This window comes from Adiantum capillus-veneris, chromosome 10 (assembly GCF_014529385.1).
Source record: "Adiantum capillus-veneris isolate H3 chromosome 10, ASM1452938v2, whole genome shotgun sequence".
NCBI classification, from domain to species: domain Eukaryota; kingdom Viridiplantae; phylum Streptophyta; class Polypodiopsida; order Polypodiales; family Pteridaceae; genus Adiantum; species Adiantum capillus-veneris.
Genome location: NC_140940.1, coordinates 76883068 through 76898563, shown reverse-complemented (window position 1 = coordinate 76898563; position 15496 = coordinate 76883068). Strand labels below are relative to the sequence as shown.

Below are 15496 nucleotides of genomic sequence, written 5' to 3'. Positions count from 1 at the left end.
CATGGTATTTAATACCACCCCACAGTGGATCAGGAGGTCAGCGCCCGCATTCACATACCGCCAGGAGATGGTGGAGTACACAGATGCTTACACTTACCTTGGAGTGGTTTTTAGTGGACCAGCATTTTCATTGAGGAGAGCAGCAGAGACTAGATTGACGAGAGCCCATGTAGCATTGGGCAGATTGGAGAGGATGTGTTCACAGGTTCAGTTTCAGGAGCCTCGGACGAAGCTCTGGCTATTTGACACTTTAGTGGCGTCTGCATTGCTCTATGGAGCTGAGATATGGGGGCCTTCTTTGGATCATCACGGGAGGACAGGTCGCACTGATGGGTGGGGGGACATGGAGAAGCCTTTGGTCTCTATGATCTCACGGCTAATTAGAGCCAAGGCTTCAGTACCACGTGCCATTATCCGAGCAGAGCTTGCTGCCCCCCCACTAGTAGTCGAGGCGCTTACCAGATCTGTCTCCTTCATACACCGCATGTGGGAGCTTCCCAGAGACAGATATGCCCGCCTTGCACTTGAGTCCTCTCGACAGTTAGCAATGCAGGGAGATACAGCATGCTGGTATGGTGAAATGACATCATGGTTTCAGGCGCATGGGTTCAGCATAGACAGATTGCCCCCCTTCCAGTACTCATTAGAGGCACCCTCTCTGACTCTTACACAGTCTGAGATCACCAGGCTGGCTTTCTACAGAGAGCATCTTCTCCAGCTTACAGAGGATGGTTTTGTGGCGAGGCCCAGATACATGGACACTCACTTGTCTCATGGGATACGATGTGCTATTGGCCAGATACGCACATCTTCACACTAGCTGCGGATCGAGACTGGGAGATAACAATGGAGTACCAACAGAGGCCAGGACATGCCCCCTGTGTGGCATGGAGCCAGAGACAGAGTTGCACTACACATGCCATTGCCCCGTCTACTACGAGATACGAGGCCGCTTCCACTGCTTGTTCAGAGAGGGCTTTGGACCACTCTCGAGAGTCATGCAGTACGAGGATCAGAGATGCTTGGGTTTGTTTCTACTCGAGCTGCACCGACACAGAGAGAGCTTGATGAGAGGAGAGGCTAGCCAGTCTCAGAGACACATCACAGACTACTTTAGAGCAGACACTGGACACCCGGAGGAGCCACTACCATAGCAGAGCCCGTCGCCTCACACCAAAGGCACACTGATCGACCGGGCGACGGAGCTGGGGAGATCCAGACGCCCACGACTGCGGAGGACTACACAGTATCGAAGAAGGCTGCACCAGAGGCTTAGGATCACTTTGGCTCGACATGCACGACGCCCGGTCAGACTACTGACCATGGAGGAGATTGATGAGATCCGCCAGCGACCAATGCTGGATCTCTTGTGATTTACCTACCCCAGTTAGCTGCTCTGCCCCGTTCACACCTAGCAGTCCAGGATTCCATAGCATATTTGTTTTGTCATTTTGTCATTTTGTTACTCTGACTTTGTATCAGATCCACCACATTGTAACTTTTTGGTCTCATAGGTCACTTTGGCCTTTTGAAGACATTAGTATAACGTTTCGTTTCGTTTCTTTTCGTCTCTCTCTCTCTCTCTCTCTCTCTCTCTCTCTCTCTCTCTCTCTCTCTCTCTCTCTCTCTCTCTCTCTCACGCTTCCGCACACGCGCACACTCACATGGTATCAATCGCCAGTATTGGGGAGCACCTTCACCTAGCGTTGGAGCCCTAGGCAGCCAACCATCACTCTTCCCCACCCTTCCATCGCGAAGAAACTGCACACAAGGCCAGTTCAGACTCCTTGCGTTTTTTGGGGAGGACTGCTGCTGCATTTTTTTGGAGAGCTATTGCGTCTCCTCTTCCTAGGCCCATTTGTGGAGAGGCTCATCGCCTGCACCATTACAGGGTTCCCTCTTCACCCTCTACCTGCTTTCTCATTGCCTTTGACATCGGCTGGAGCATTTACCTCTTCTGGAGCAGTCAATCTACTTGCTGCATTTTCAGGTTTGCTGCGTTTTCCTACAGAATATGAGGTGATGATCTCGATCTTGTCTTTTCCCGGTACCCCTCTCTATTGCCTCTAGACATCTTTGCCTTCCACAGGTGGTTTTCCTCTTCATTCGGCGCTTTTCTGGACCATTGTTACCTGCTGTTTTTCTCTCATTTCAGCCCCTAGATGGCTGAGATACACAGGGAATACTCATTGCCTTCTTCTGCAACGCTCCCTCCTTGTTCGGTGGCGTACAAGCTTGCTTTTTTTTCTCCGAGGCTGAAAATTCCTGAAACCACTTCCAACACAACATACCTATTCGATGTAAAGTGACTGGAAAAAATCTCGTCTTCCTCAAAGACTGTGCATGCAATGTAGATGAACAAATAGACAGAGTGCCAAACCGTTCACCACACACAAGAAAACAATGAGATCGAATCTGATCTTTCTGATCTAAATCAATCAACTGTGGCAATTCACAACAAAAATACTCATGCTTGGTGCTCATACTTTCTTGTGCTCGTTCTACGAATGTATCATGCATGTAGATGAACAAATCAATCTCATTGTTTGCTTGTGTGTAGTGCCAAACTGTTCACCACACACAAGCAAACAATGAGATCGAATCTTATCTTTCTGATCTAAATCAATCAACTGTGGCAATTCACAACAAAAATACCCATGCTTGGTGCTCATACTTTCTTGTGCTCGTTCTACGAATGTATCATGCCAAGGAAGAAACATGGAATGTGACTTCCTTGAATGCAACCATTTCATCTTTTCAGTCTTTGAGGAAGACGATATTTTTTCCAGTCACTTTACATGGAATACGTATGTTGTGTTGGAAGTGGTTTCATGAATTTTCAGCCTCGGAGATTTTTGAAGAAGGTAGATGCATGACTCTAGATGGAGTGCCAAACCGTTCACCACACACACGCAAACAACGAGATCGAATCTTGTCTTTCTGATCTAAATCAATCAACTGTGGCAATTCACAATGAAAATACCCATGCTTGGTGCTCATACTTTCTTGTGCTCGTTCTACAAATGTGTCATGCCAAGGAAGAGACATGGAATGTGACTTCCTTGAATGCAACCATTTCATCTTTTCATGAGAAATCCGCATACATCCGTGCTCATCCATGAGTGAATCGTGCTCAACGTACAATATGGCATGCCTTTGGAAAGGGATCACATAAAGACGCTGACTAAAATACAGGAAACGATCACGAATGAAACACTCCAACAATGCGTGCTGACTAATCATTCAAAGACATAGTACTTCCTCTGAGGGTTCTTTAGACCTACGCTGGAGAGCCAAGATCGGTTCTTCGTGTTTGATCGAATCTTCCTATGGGGGTTCTGTGGACCTCGACTCGAGAGCCAAGATCGGTTCTTCGTGATTGATCGAATCTGCAATGAGGTTAGCTTCACTAGAAAAAGTATCAACTAACACATCATCCTTGTGAACAATCACATCATCTTCATGCAAATCATCGTAAGGTGCAGCGGAAGTGAATGTTGAACTTTGCTCAAGATGAGTGCTCCGAACTGTGCTCAAGGTTCCTTTTACTCAAGGGAGAGCCTTCCGTTCCTTTAGTGAGAGAGTGCAATGGACACAAACAAAGTGAATAGACACTGTGCATGAAGGTGCTGAGACTGAGAGATAGAGAGAGAAGAGAATATGACACCAGAATGCTATCAAACCCTCTTCTGAAGGCCCCATTCTCTATGGCGAGAGCGGTCTACTTCTGATTGCACAAATCTCTACAATGCTTGGACTTGCCGATGATGTCGACGACGATGAGGACGACGACGAGACGGGTTAAAATCTAAAAACACTAATGGCTGGAAACTACAAATCTTGTATCTGCTGATTCTAACTCTATGTCGGTGACGATGTCGATGGCGACGATGCAACGACGATGCGTGGAAAATGCAGATGCTGAAATCTGCGTTTTTCGGGCTGAATCTGCAAACTGCGCTGGATCTGATCGTGCGGCAAGGAACTGCTGCGGAAAGGTGAGATCTGCGAGGTTCGGGGGTTCTACTGCGGAAACTGATTGCTGAAAAGTGAAAACGTTGAGTCTAGGGCTCATTCTGTCGCGAAGATCTGCAAAAAACGCTAAGGCGGATCTGCAAACCAAAAACGCTAGGAGCTGAATTCTTGTCCTAGTTGCAAAAACGCTAGGGATCTGGTGTACTGCTGTTGCCGGGCTGCTCTGCAATGCAAAAACGCCAGGGCTATCTGGATATTACTGTCACCAGGAAACTGTAAGTGCAAAACGTTGGCTAATTTGTCTTCTGTTGAATGGGGGTCTTGAGGTTCTTGGGGATCTTGAGGTTCTTTGGTTCTTGAGTTCTTGAGGTTCTGGAGTCTTCACGTTCTTGAGGTTCTTCTTTCGCTTGCAATCTGTGTTAGAGAAGGATCTTCTCTTCACCCAAGTTCTGCTCTTTTCCGTAGGTGCACCCCTTGGCGGCCTTGCGCTCACACCAAGGTTGCTTTTTCCCACCTCACGTCGATTTGGCCGCTAAGTGCACGGTCCGCTCTCAATGAGTGAAAAGAGGCACAAGGGGAGGCTGGACAAACCCTTCTTTCTTGGGTTTCCTGTCATTCTTCAAAAAACACGATTAGGAATTGACACGCCCAAGAGCTCTTGGGTTATGTGTGACCGCAACAAGCAAAAAAAATTATGTGATTCTTTCCTTGAGTGATACAGAACACTGCCAAAGCTCTGAAACCAATGTAAGGTGCAGCAGAAGTGAATGTTGAACTTTGCTCAAGATGAGTGCTCCGAACTGTGCTCAAGGTTCCTTTTACTTAGGGAAGGGAGAGCCTTCCGTTCTTTAATGAGAGAGTGCAATGGACCAAACAAAGTGAATGGACACTGTGAGTGAAGGTGCTGAGACTGAGAGATAGAGAGAGAAGAGAATACGACACCAGAATGTTGTCAAACCCTCCTCCGAAGGTCCCACTCTCGATGGCGAGAGTGGTCTATGCTATTGATTGCACAATCTGGTACAATATGCTGATGCAAATCTAAGTGATGCTATGTCGAGGTCGAGGGTGCCAAGGCTGAAAACTGAATGTTGTACAGACGACGGGACGACGACTGTGATGGGCTGACTGTTTTGCTGTCGCAAACGCTGCCCCTTGCTGGTCCCCAAAACGCTAACTGCTACAGGTGTAAAACGCTGGCTGCTATGGTCAGAAACGCTGATCTAGGGCTGCTGGAATCGCCAAGTGCAGGGGCTGAAAAACGCTGGTTTGCCTTGCTTGAAAACGCTGGATCTTGCTGTCTTTAGTCGCTGAATTGTGTCCCAATAAACGCTGGGCTAGCTGGGTCTTAAAGCTGAAAACGCTGATGGGTTAAAGCTGAAAAACGCCAGCATACATGAGGGAAAACGCTGGTCTGAGGGCAAAAGTCGCCAAGTCTCCAAGGGGATGAAAACGCTGGCTATGAGAGTTCTTGCTTGAGAAGTTGCCTGTTGAGCGATGCTCCTGCTGCCTCTTCTGCCAGAAAGTGCTACCTCTGGTTTCCTTATATATTTCATTAGCGAAATTGCCCTACCTAGTTCCCAACAAAAGTCACTTAATAAATAAGTGAAAAATGTCAAAAATATGGAAAATAGGTTTAATGCACTTGAAAATTTCCCTTATGGATTCTGATGGATTCTCATGGTAATGCTGATAATCATGCTGTGTGCAACCGGAGGATATGCATCTAATCTAAGTGTCTGGACATGCACGGCCTGCGACCAGACTCACAAAAGTGCCAGATCACTTTCTACTCTAGACTGACTTGACTGAACTGAACCCTCGTCATGCTGTAGCTAGTCCACGGACACATGGGGTTGGATGTGTCACGTGACAAATGATCATCAACATGACATTCAATACCCATCATGAGCATTTTACAGAGCATTGACACAAGAGCATGATCCACTGCCACACCAACAGGTCTAGGTCCAACCGTGAGATCCTGGATACTAGAGATGAGGCTCCGCTGTGCCATGACATAGTCAACTGTGTTGGCTCCATGTTTGTGTGGAAAGCATGTAAAACCCCCTGAGGCGGGAAATCTCTGTAGGCCATTCAAGATGGCCAATCCATGTGCAGTCCCCATGTCTATCAAGTGTCGTCCATACTCAGTGTGTTCTCCATCTTGTGATAGTCTGGATAGGCCTGTCTCTGCAACATCCAGCTCTCTCAGCATCTCCTCTGAAGTATCATAGAATACTGTCTGATGATGGGCAGTCCTATCATTGAAATCCCCTAGAATGATGATGTCACCATCTCTAGAGAACTCCCATATGTCATCATCCAAAATAGAGAAAGGGGACTGTCCTCTGGGTGGTGCATACGCCACTGACGTGCTCGGAGGAAAGTAGCAAACAGCAATGTAAAGATATATGTCTGTCTCTGCTCTTAGTCTCACCCACATGTACCTAGCTTGCTCATCTCTGCGGGCTATATGTATCAATGGCAGCAACTCCTCCCTGAATAACACTGCCACTCCTCCTGATCCCCGCCCTCTGCGCTCTGATCGTGTCTCCTGTCTATAGGCAGTCTCCCATCTATATCCACTAATGTGAGGCATAGACTGCCCATGGGCCTGATGTGTCTCAGAGTAGAAGACGATCTCTCTTCCCCTGAAACTATCCTCAAAGGCGCCCACATCAAGTCGCATAGATCCATTACAATTCCACGTGGCAACTTTGAGGGTGGTCCCACGGGTCTCGCACCGTCATGTGGAGCGCCGCTCTACAATCACAACCCGGCCATCTCTCTAGAAGGCCATCTTTCCCTTCTCCCTTGCCGCTTGAATCTCTGGCATTACCTCTCTCATATGCGCAAGCTGTGTGAGAGTGAGGTCATCTCCAAGGAATATGCCCGTTTTCTTTAGTGTAGGATGCTTCTTCAAGAAGTCCTTCTTTGCCTCCATGGATGGGAAACGGATGATTAGAGCTCTCCCTTTTGAAGTCTCCCCATTGCCTTGTGTCTTCTTCCCCACCCTCCATGCCTTTGTATGAGTAGCCTCACCACCCATCATGCGGAGAAGTTCTTCAACTTCCCCTTCCACATCATCTCGGTCTTTTAGACTGGTTACTCTTATATGCAAAGCTCTAGTTTTCCTTTGTTGTTCTTCTTCTAGAGTCATGTTGATGATTGTAGGAGTGGGGACAGATGTGGTTTCTTTCCCTTTGCCTTTCTTAGCGACTTCTACCACTTCTTGGCCTCATCCGCCTTCTTTTGCATCTTCGTGATCCCATCCATCCACGAAGACGTCTTTACCATCTTTTGTTTCTCCTCCTCTTTGATCATCCGTACCTGCTCTTTGATGACCTTGATTTCCTCTATTACCGAAGGCTGGAATTCCCCCTCCTCTAGTCCACTGCTTGCTCTATCGGCAAGTTCTCGCTTGAGAGCTGAGACCTCTTCTTTAAGTGCTTTGGAGTCCGCCTCAAGTGCTTGTAGCTTTGCGTGCAGGTCCTCTTTTGCTTTCTTCCACTGCACGCCTTCGTTGAGAAACATTTGAAGAAGGTTGGCCTTCTCTTTCCACCATCCCTCCATATCTGCTTTCCAGTCTTTCATTTCCCTCTCCATTTGTGTAATCCGCTTGTTTGTAAGCACAAAAGTTGCCTTCGGATGGGGCTTACATACCGGCGAAGTAGTCATGACCTCCATCAAAAATACAATCTGCCCTTCTGCCAAGTCAAACCACTATGTCCACATCACACATACATCCCTGTCCCGCATGATGCATACATGTGTGTTCCCCGTATCAATCATACATTTTTTTATTTTCTGCAATTTTTGCAATTTTCTGTCAATGCTGAAAATTATGTAATTCTAAAATTCTAAAATTTCCCTGTAGGTCTGCAACTCGTGAGAAATCTGAAAATGTGAAAATGTAAATGCTGTATTTCTGCACGTCTGAAAAAATTTGCAAGTCCGAAAAATTTGCAGGTGTGACTGCGCGCTATCTGCACTATAATGCACCTGCGGGCTTTGAGGGGGGGGGGGGGGCACAGTCCAGCTGAGAGAGACCACGCGCTGTTGTGGCGCAGGCAGCAGGGTGCAGCCCAGGTGGCGCGCAGCTCACACAGAGAGAGAGAGAGAGAGAGAGAGAGAGAGAGAGAGAGAGAGAGAGAGAGAGAGAGAGAGAGAGAGAGAGAGATGAAATGAAATGAAATGTTATATTAACGTCTTCAAAAGGCCAAAGTGACCTATGAGACCAAAAAAGTTACAATGTGGTGGATCTGATACAAAGTCAGAGTAACAAAAGTAACAAAATGACAAAATAAAAATACTATGCTATGGAATCCTAAACTGCTAGGTGTGAACTAAGCAGCTAGCTAGGATATCTAAATCACAAGAGAGATCACAAGAGATCGGTCACGGACAGATCTCATCAATCTCCTCCATGGTTAGTAGTCTGGCCAGGCGTCGTGCATGTCGGGCCAAAGTGATCCGGATCCTCTGATGCAGCCTCCGTCGATGCTGTGTAGTCCTCCGCAGTCATGGGCGTCTGGATCTCCCCATCTCGGTTGCTCGATTGATCAGTGTGCCTCTAGTGTAAGGCAACAAACTCTGCTGTGGTGGTAGCTCCTCCGGGTCTCCAATGTCTGCTCTAAATAAGTCTGTGATCTGTCTCTGAGATTGCCTAGCCTGTCCTCTCGTCAGTCTCTCTGTGTCTACGCAGCTCGAGCAAAAACAAACCCAGGCATCTCTGATCCTCGTACCGCATGACTCTCGAGAGTGGTCCAAACCCCTCTCTAAACAAGCAGTGGAAGCGGCCTTGTATCTCATAGTAGACGGGGCAGTGGCATGTGTAGTGCAACCCTGTCTCAGGCTCCATGTCACACATGGGGCATGTCATGGCCTCTGTTGGTACTCCGTTGTATCTCCCAGTCTCGATCTGCAGCTGGTGTGAAGATGTGCATATCTGGCCAATTGCACATCGTATCCCATGAGACAAGTGGGTGTCCATGTATGTGGGCCTCGTCACAAAACCGTCCTCCGTAAGCTGGAGAAAATGCGCTCTGTAGAAAGCCATCTTCGTGCCCAGCTCATGTATTGGCTGTATCCATGTCCTCCTGGTGTCTAGCTGAGTGAAGTTCTGGCGGATGAGCCTGGTGATCTCGGACTGTGTAAGAGTTAGAGAGGGCGCATCCAGTGAGTACTGGAAGGGGGGCAATCTGACTATGCTGAACCCATGCGCCTGAAACCATGATGTCATCTCCCCATACCAGCATGCTCTATCCCCCTGCATGGCTAACTGTCGAGAGGACTCAAGTGCAAGGCGGGTTTATCTGTCCCTGAGAAGTTCCCACATGCGGTGTATGAAGGAGACAGATTTGGTGAGTGCCTCAACCACTAGTGGGGGGGCAGCTAGCTCTCCTCGGATAATGGCACGTGGTACTGAAGCCGTGGCTCTAATGATCCGCGAGATCATAGAGACCAGAGGCTTCTCCATGTCTCCCCATCCATCAGTGCGACCCGTCCTCCCGTGATGATCCAATCAAGGTCCCAATATCTCAGCCATTGTTACAGGGGACGGGGGGGACGGGCCCTAGGGTAGGGGGACGGCCGTAACCGGGCCGGGGACGCCTTGGGACAGTCGGATCTCTGGCCGGACGGGCGGGTCGCAGGGTGACGGACCGGGGACGGCCGGATCGGACGGGGTCAGACGGGAATGGCAGCTTTCAGGCGGGGTTAAAGGCCGTTTATGACCGTTTTAAACGGCTCTTTGCAGCCCAACTGCCACATTTTGGGGGGCCTTGGCCCTTGGGAGGCTATAAAAGCCCCCTTGGGCCTCTTAATACTTATTCCAATTGCCCTCAAGCTCAAGCTCTCCTCTCTACTCAATGCTCAAGCCTCATAGCCTCATTGCTCAAGGCTCAAGCATGACCATTGACTACTCTACACTCTACCCTTGAAAGTTGAGTCTCCACTCTCAAGTCTCTCCCTCTTCTACCCACTTTGAAGCTCTCCTCTACTCTCTCTCCACACAAGCTCTCCTCTAACTCCTCTAACTTCTAAGCTCTACTCTCTCGAGTCTCTCCACCATCATGTCATCTCAAGCCAACTCCACTTCTCAAGCCGGTTCTTCTCGAAGGAGGCCCGTCGTGCAAACGTGGTCGTGGTGGGATGAAGTCGACTTTAGCACGCGTGGCAAAGGTGGCGGTGCAAGACCATGGACATGCAAGCTATGCCCATACAAGAGAACGGGTGGTTCAAACAAAGTGCGAGCCCATCTTCTTCATGAACCCGGTCACGAGGTGAAGTTTTGCCCTCATGTAGCTCCCGAGAAGAGGTTGGATCTTCTTGAGAAGCTCACGGTGTATGAGGTTGCGGAAGCGGCCAAGAGGGGCCGTTTTGTTGCCGTTGATCCCTCCGCCACGGCGACACCGCGAGAGCAAAGGGAAGCCAACCTTGACGACATCTCTCAAATCTTCAAAAGCCATGCATCTACACCGTCCTCTTCCGTTCCGCATCGCCAAAGCACTCTCAACGAAAATTGGAATCCTAAATTGAAGGAAGAGGTGGATAGGTCGGTTGCCCGATTCTTCTTCCACGACCACATTGCCTTCCATGCTTCACGGTGAGTTTCCCTTGGCATATGCACATTGCAATCTTCCATTTTGTATTCATAATGGGTTATAACTTCTCGACTCTCGACTCTCCATACTAACACAACATGCTCTAATTTGTGTGGATAGGTCTCCATACTTTCGAACCATGGTTACGAAAATAGGGGAATATGGCTCCTCTTATGTGCCACCTTCATCGGAGAGGCTTCGCACCACCCTCCTTGACAAAGAGAAGCTTGCCGTGGAGCAAGCGGCCCAAGAAACAAAGGATTTGTGGGAGACCAATGGCGTCTCTCTCCTTGTAGATGGATGGAGCGACACCCGCAAGCGGTCCATCCACGGGGTGGTGGCCTACTCTTGGGGGGAGATGTACTTTGTGGAGTCACATGATGCATCCGATAGTGGCAAGGCCGCCGAGATGCTTGCTGCGGAGTGGACAAGCACCATACAGATCACCGGCCCGGAGAATGTCCTTTGTATGGTTGCAGATGGAGAGGCGTCAAATAGGGCAGCCGGAGCTATCATTGAGGGCATGTATCCCAGCATCCATGTCACATTTTGCATGGCGCATTGCCTCAGTAACCTCCTCAAGGACATAGGGAACTCGTCATGGATTTCACCCACCATTGGTGACGCCTCTCGAATTGTCTCCTTTGTGCTCAACCATCAAAAAGTGCGCCATGAATTCTCAAAGAGGAGCCACTTGTCCTTGCTCAAATATTCAGAGACAAGATTTGCATTCAATTGGCTTATGCTAGGCCGCTTGTCTACATGTGGCGGAGCCTTAAGGGGCCTCTTTCTCAGTGATGAGTTCCAAGCCATGCCGGAGTCTACATCAGCAGTAGGATTGAAATGCCGAGAATGGGCCGACGACGCCGCTTGGTGGGAGGAGGTGAAGACTCTTGACGCCATGGTCAAACCTATTCTACACCTACTTCGAGTGGTGGATGGCTTGCAGCCATGCATTGGCAAAGTCTACGAAGCCATGGATCGGATGATAGAAGCACTTGAGAAGCTTGTGCCTGACCCTTTTCAGTATGCGGAGATTCATGGCTTGTGTGAGTCAAGGTGGAATGGATACTACTCTCCACTTGATGCGGCAGCTTATGTGCTTGACCCTGAGTTTCAGGGAAGGCGTCAAGAGACCGACAAGGAGGTGAGCAAAGGATGGCGGCTTGCATTGGAGCGCCTTGAGCCTAGCAGTGACATTAGGCGCAAGATTAGAGACGAGCTACTCAACTACAGGCAAAAGAAGGGCTCCTATGGATGTGTAGATGCACAGCTTGATCGCAACAAGATTGGCTCGGTTTTGTGGTGGGAGGACTATGGCCCACATATGCAGCGCTTGGCTGTTCGTGTCCTTAGCCAAGCATGTACCACTAGTTGCTTGGAGAAACTATGGAGTGTGTACAGCCACATTGCCTCTAAGAAGAGGAATCGCCTTGGGGTTCAGAGGGCCAATGATTTGGTGTTTGTGAGCGCTAACTTGCGCATGCTTGCCAAGAGCGTCACACACAAGGCAGATCCTTTCACTCAGTGGGAGATGGCACAAGAGAATCCATCTATGGTCGATACTCTTTTGGAGGAGCTAGAGGAGGACTTCGAGCCCAATGCGAGCCTCCCGAGCCCTCATACGTCACTGACGACCTCGACTACGACGACGATATGGAGATTCAGCAGGCGAGCACTTCTTGAGTTTGATGATCATTGATCACTCGACTCTCGAGTCTAGACTCTTGAGTCTACGACTCTACCTACTACATAGCCCTTTGTACTTTTTGTTATCCATGAGGCCTCAGGCTTGTCCTAAGTCCTTTAGGCTTTTTGACTCTTGAGCCCTTGTGGCATGCACTTCTCATTTTGTATCCATCGATCATCGATGTTTTATTAGCACATTTCCGCCTATACTCGTGTTCTTTGGTCTATTTAGTGTAAATTTATGGTCAAAGTGATGCTCTATGTGTGTGGCATGTGTGTAGGTCAAAAAATGCCAAAAAAACTCTTTTTTTTTTGCCGTTCCGACCCCCGTTCCTGTTTCCTGACTTTTGCAGTCCCGTCCCCGTTCCCGACCCCGACCTGAAGTCCCATGTAACTATGCATTTTTCACTTATTATTTAATGAGTGACTTTTGTTAGAAAAGTGAGTAGGGCAAATTGCTAAGGCACTATAACAGAAACCTAGTGCTAGCATTTCTTAGCAGAAGAGACAAAAGGAGTTCCAGCAACTTGCAGTGTTCTCTCCTCAGCAAGATCAACAAAAGATAGCCTAGCGTTTTCAGCCAAGAGAAGCAGATAGCGTTTTTAAGTGCAGATCCTCTAGCGTTCTTGCTACAGATCAGCCTGGCGTTTTTCAGTTTGTAGATCTAGCCTAGCATTTGCAGATTCCGGCGCCAAATCAGTCCTGCACATCAGCGTTTTCAGTTTTCAGCACTTAGACTTTGCAGATCAAGCCCCTAGCCTCACATACCTCACCTACCCTTAGCAGATCCTTGCCGAATCGTCGAGTCAGCCAGCATTTACAGTTTTGGCCCACTGTTTTCAGATTTCAGCATCTGCATTTTCAGCGCATCGTCGTCGAGTCATCGTCATCGCCATCCTCGCCGACACAGTGTCAGATATTAGCAGAAAGTCAACGTTTTGCAGATTTCAGCATTTCAGCCCTAGCGTTTTCAGTTTTCAGCCCGTCCTCGTCGTCGTCGTCGTCGTCGTCATCATTGCCGTCGATATCGTAGGCAAGTCCACTGCATCTAGACCATTGTACCAGATTTGTGCAATCTATAGCATAGACCTCTCTCGCCATAGAGAGGGGGGCCCTTGGAGGAGGGTTTGAGAACCACATGGTGGCGTATTCTTCTCTCTCTCTTTCTCTTAGTCTCAACACTTTTATTCACAGTGGCATTCACTTTGTTTGTGATCATTGCACTCTCTCTCTAAAGGACGGAAGGCTCTCCCTTCCGTAAGTAAAAGGAACCCTTGAGCACAGTTTGGAACATTATCTTGAGCAATATCAACATTCATTTCTGCTGCACCTTACACTTCTCCTCTCCTTCAAAAAGATGAAAAGGTGTTGCTTCCTCAACCGTTTGGATTGCTTTGAGAAGAACAATTATATGAGCTTTGATACCATTGTAGCCGACAAGCCACTCACGAGGTGGTGAATCACTCGAAGGATACTGAACTGAACCAAAACAACAAACACTTCAACTTGAAAGAGAGAGAATATCACACGATAGACAAAAGAGGGCGGCACCCCTGGCATCTCTTTTATAGGCACGGGTCCAAAAGCAATCCCTAAAAGCAACTTTAAAAATCACACTTATTATTGACAAGTACAAAAGCACCAAAAGTCAATTGTCATCAAGAACTGATGCACAAAAACAGAAAGTCAACACTTTCATCAACAATGTCCCAAAAGCAGGAGCCACATCAACTGTACAGCTGCCCCCTTTTCTTGCCGCAAATCCCACAACAAATCCTGCCGTGAATCCCCGAGCAAATTTCAAGGATGGCCAGCTGCCTGTTGTTCTCCCCTAGCTAGTGTGGTGTTGCCACATCATCACTTTGTGACAGAGGCAGCTCTACATTAATGAAATATGACTGGTGATGTTCTCTTGTTTGATTAGTTTTGTAGGTTGTCTCTTGTGTGAGCAGTAGCAAGAGAAAGCTTCGGAATCTACTTGAGGGATTCAAGCATCAGAGTCATAGAAAGCTTGAAGAATTTCCACCCTCTAAGATCTCTCTTCGGGATTGAGAGCTTTGGCTCTTGAGATTCACATTAGGGAGAGGAATGTTCTGAGTGCCATTGAGACAAAGATCACAACAAAGTGTGAGTATCGAGACCCACTTTCTTGTTCATGTGCTTCTACAGTTTCTTTCCTGATCGATAAAGATACTCTTCAGGGAAAAAAAGGATATATCACCTAGAAGATAGATGGGAGATAGGAGGAGCAATTGAAATCATGTGGGCCCTTTGTTGGATGTGTAATGCAAAGAGCCCGTCCCCAAAAGTGACGGGCAGGCATCAATTTGGTGGGTATTCAGCCTAGGTAAACAAAACCAGTATATATGGGGATGGGTCAGCTAAAATATATATGACTCGGAAAGCACAAAGCAAAACTGAACCAATCTGTCTCAGGGCACTGCCATGTAGAGCCAAGTGGTAAATCTGTGTGTTGTAAAGGCACATTGACATTAACGCTTGTCATGCACTAAGTTCTGATTCTTTGTAAAAATAAGTCAGCAGAATGTGTGCAAGTCTGCAAGAGCACTCACACGCGAAAGTAAGGATTTTCTGACACCACAGTCGACGTATTAAACACTACATTTGAGCACGTGAACATCAGATGCTCAAGGATGTATCTCTTGACCAGAGTTGCATGGCTAGGGTGAGTCACCGATAACGTCAATATAGGCGAAAGCAGCCCCCCCTCCCCCCCAACAACACACACACACACACAGAGGTGATTAGAGTGGTGCAGAGATGAGGCGAACGAACCTGGCGATGTAGCTGATGGCCTTCAACCACCACCCGCTGCTTGAATACTGTCGCCTGTATGCAGCTCAACTATCAGCACGGGCCTTATCCATTTAGCCTTTTACTCACTTTTGACATCTTCGAGTCACATGAAACGAGCATCGCAACGACATATTCCCATGTGTCTACATCTTATTTTGACACCTTTGAAAATTGAAGGGAAAATTACCAAAATACCCCTGTAATTTGTAGAAATTCCCAAAATTCTATATACCCCTCATGTTTGACCAAAATTCCCTCATTAACCTCTCAAACATCGCTAATGACAATTGTTCTCCCTCAATAGAAGATGATATGACTAGGATTTTTAATGGTATTGTGGGCACATAAGATGAAATCGTTCATCATTTTTAGACATAGTTGCCTCTATTTTTGAGCTTATTGGTGAA

The 15496-nt window shown here is 47.8% G+C and overlaps 1 protein-coding gene across 1 annotated transcript in view; it reads right to left on the bottom strand.

The window, feature by feature from the left end:
• LOC147449097 (uncharacterized) overlaps positions 1-15224 on the bottom strand; it is a 28970-nt gene extending 13746 nt beyond the window's left edge. The window contains exon 1 of the mRNA XM_086521672.1: positions 15069-15224. The gene's annotated coding sequence lies outside the window, so the exon portion shown is untranslated. The remainder of the gene's footprint in view (positions 1-15068) is intronic.
• Positions 15225-15496: the final 272 nt, after the last annotated feature.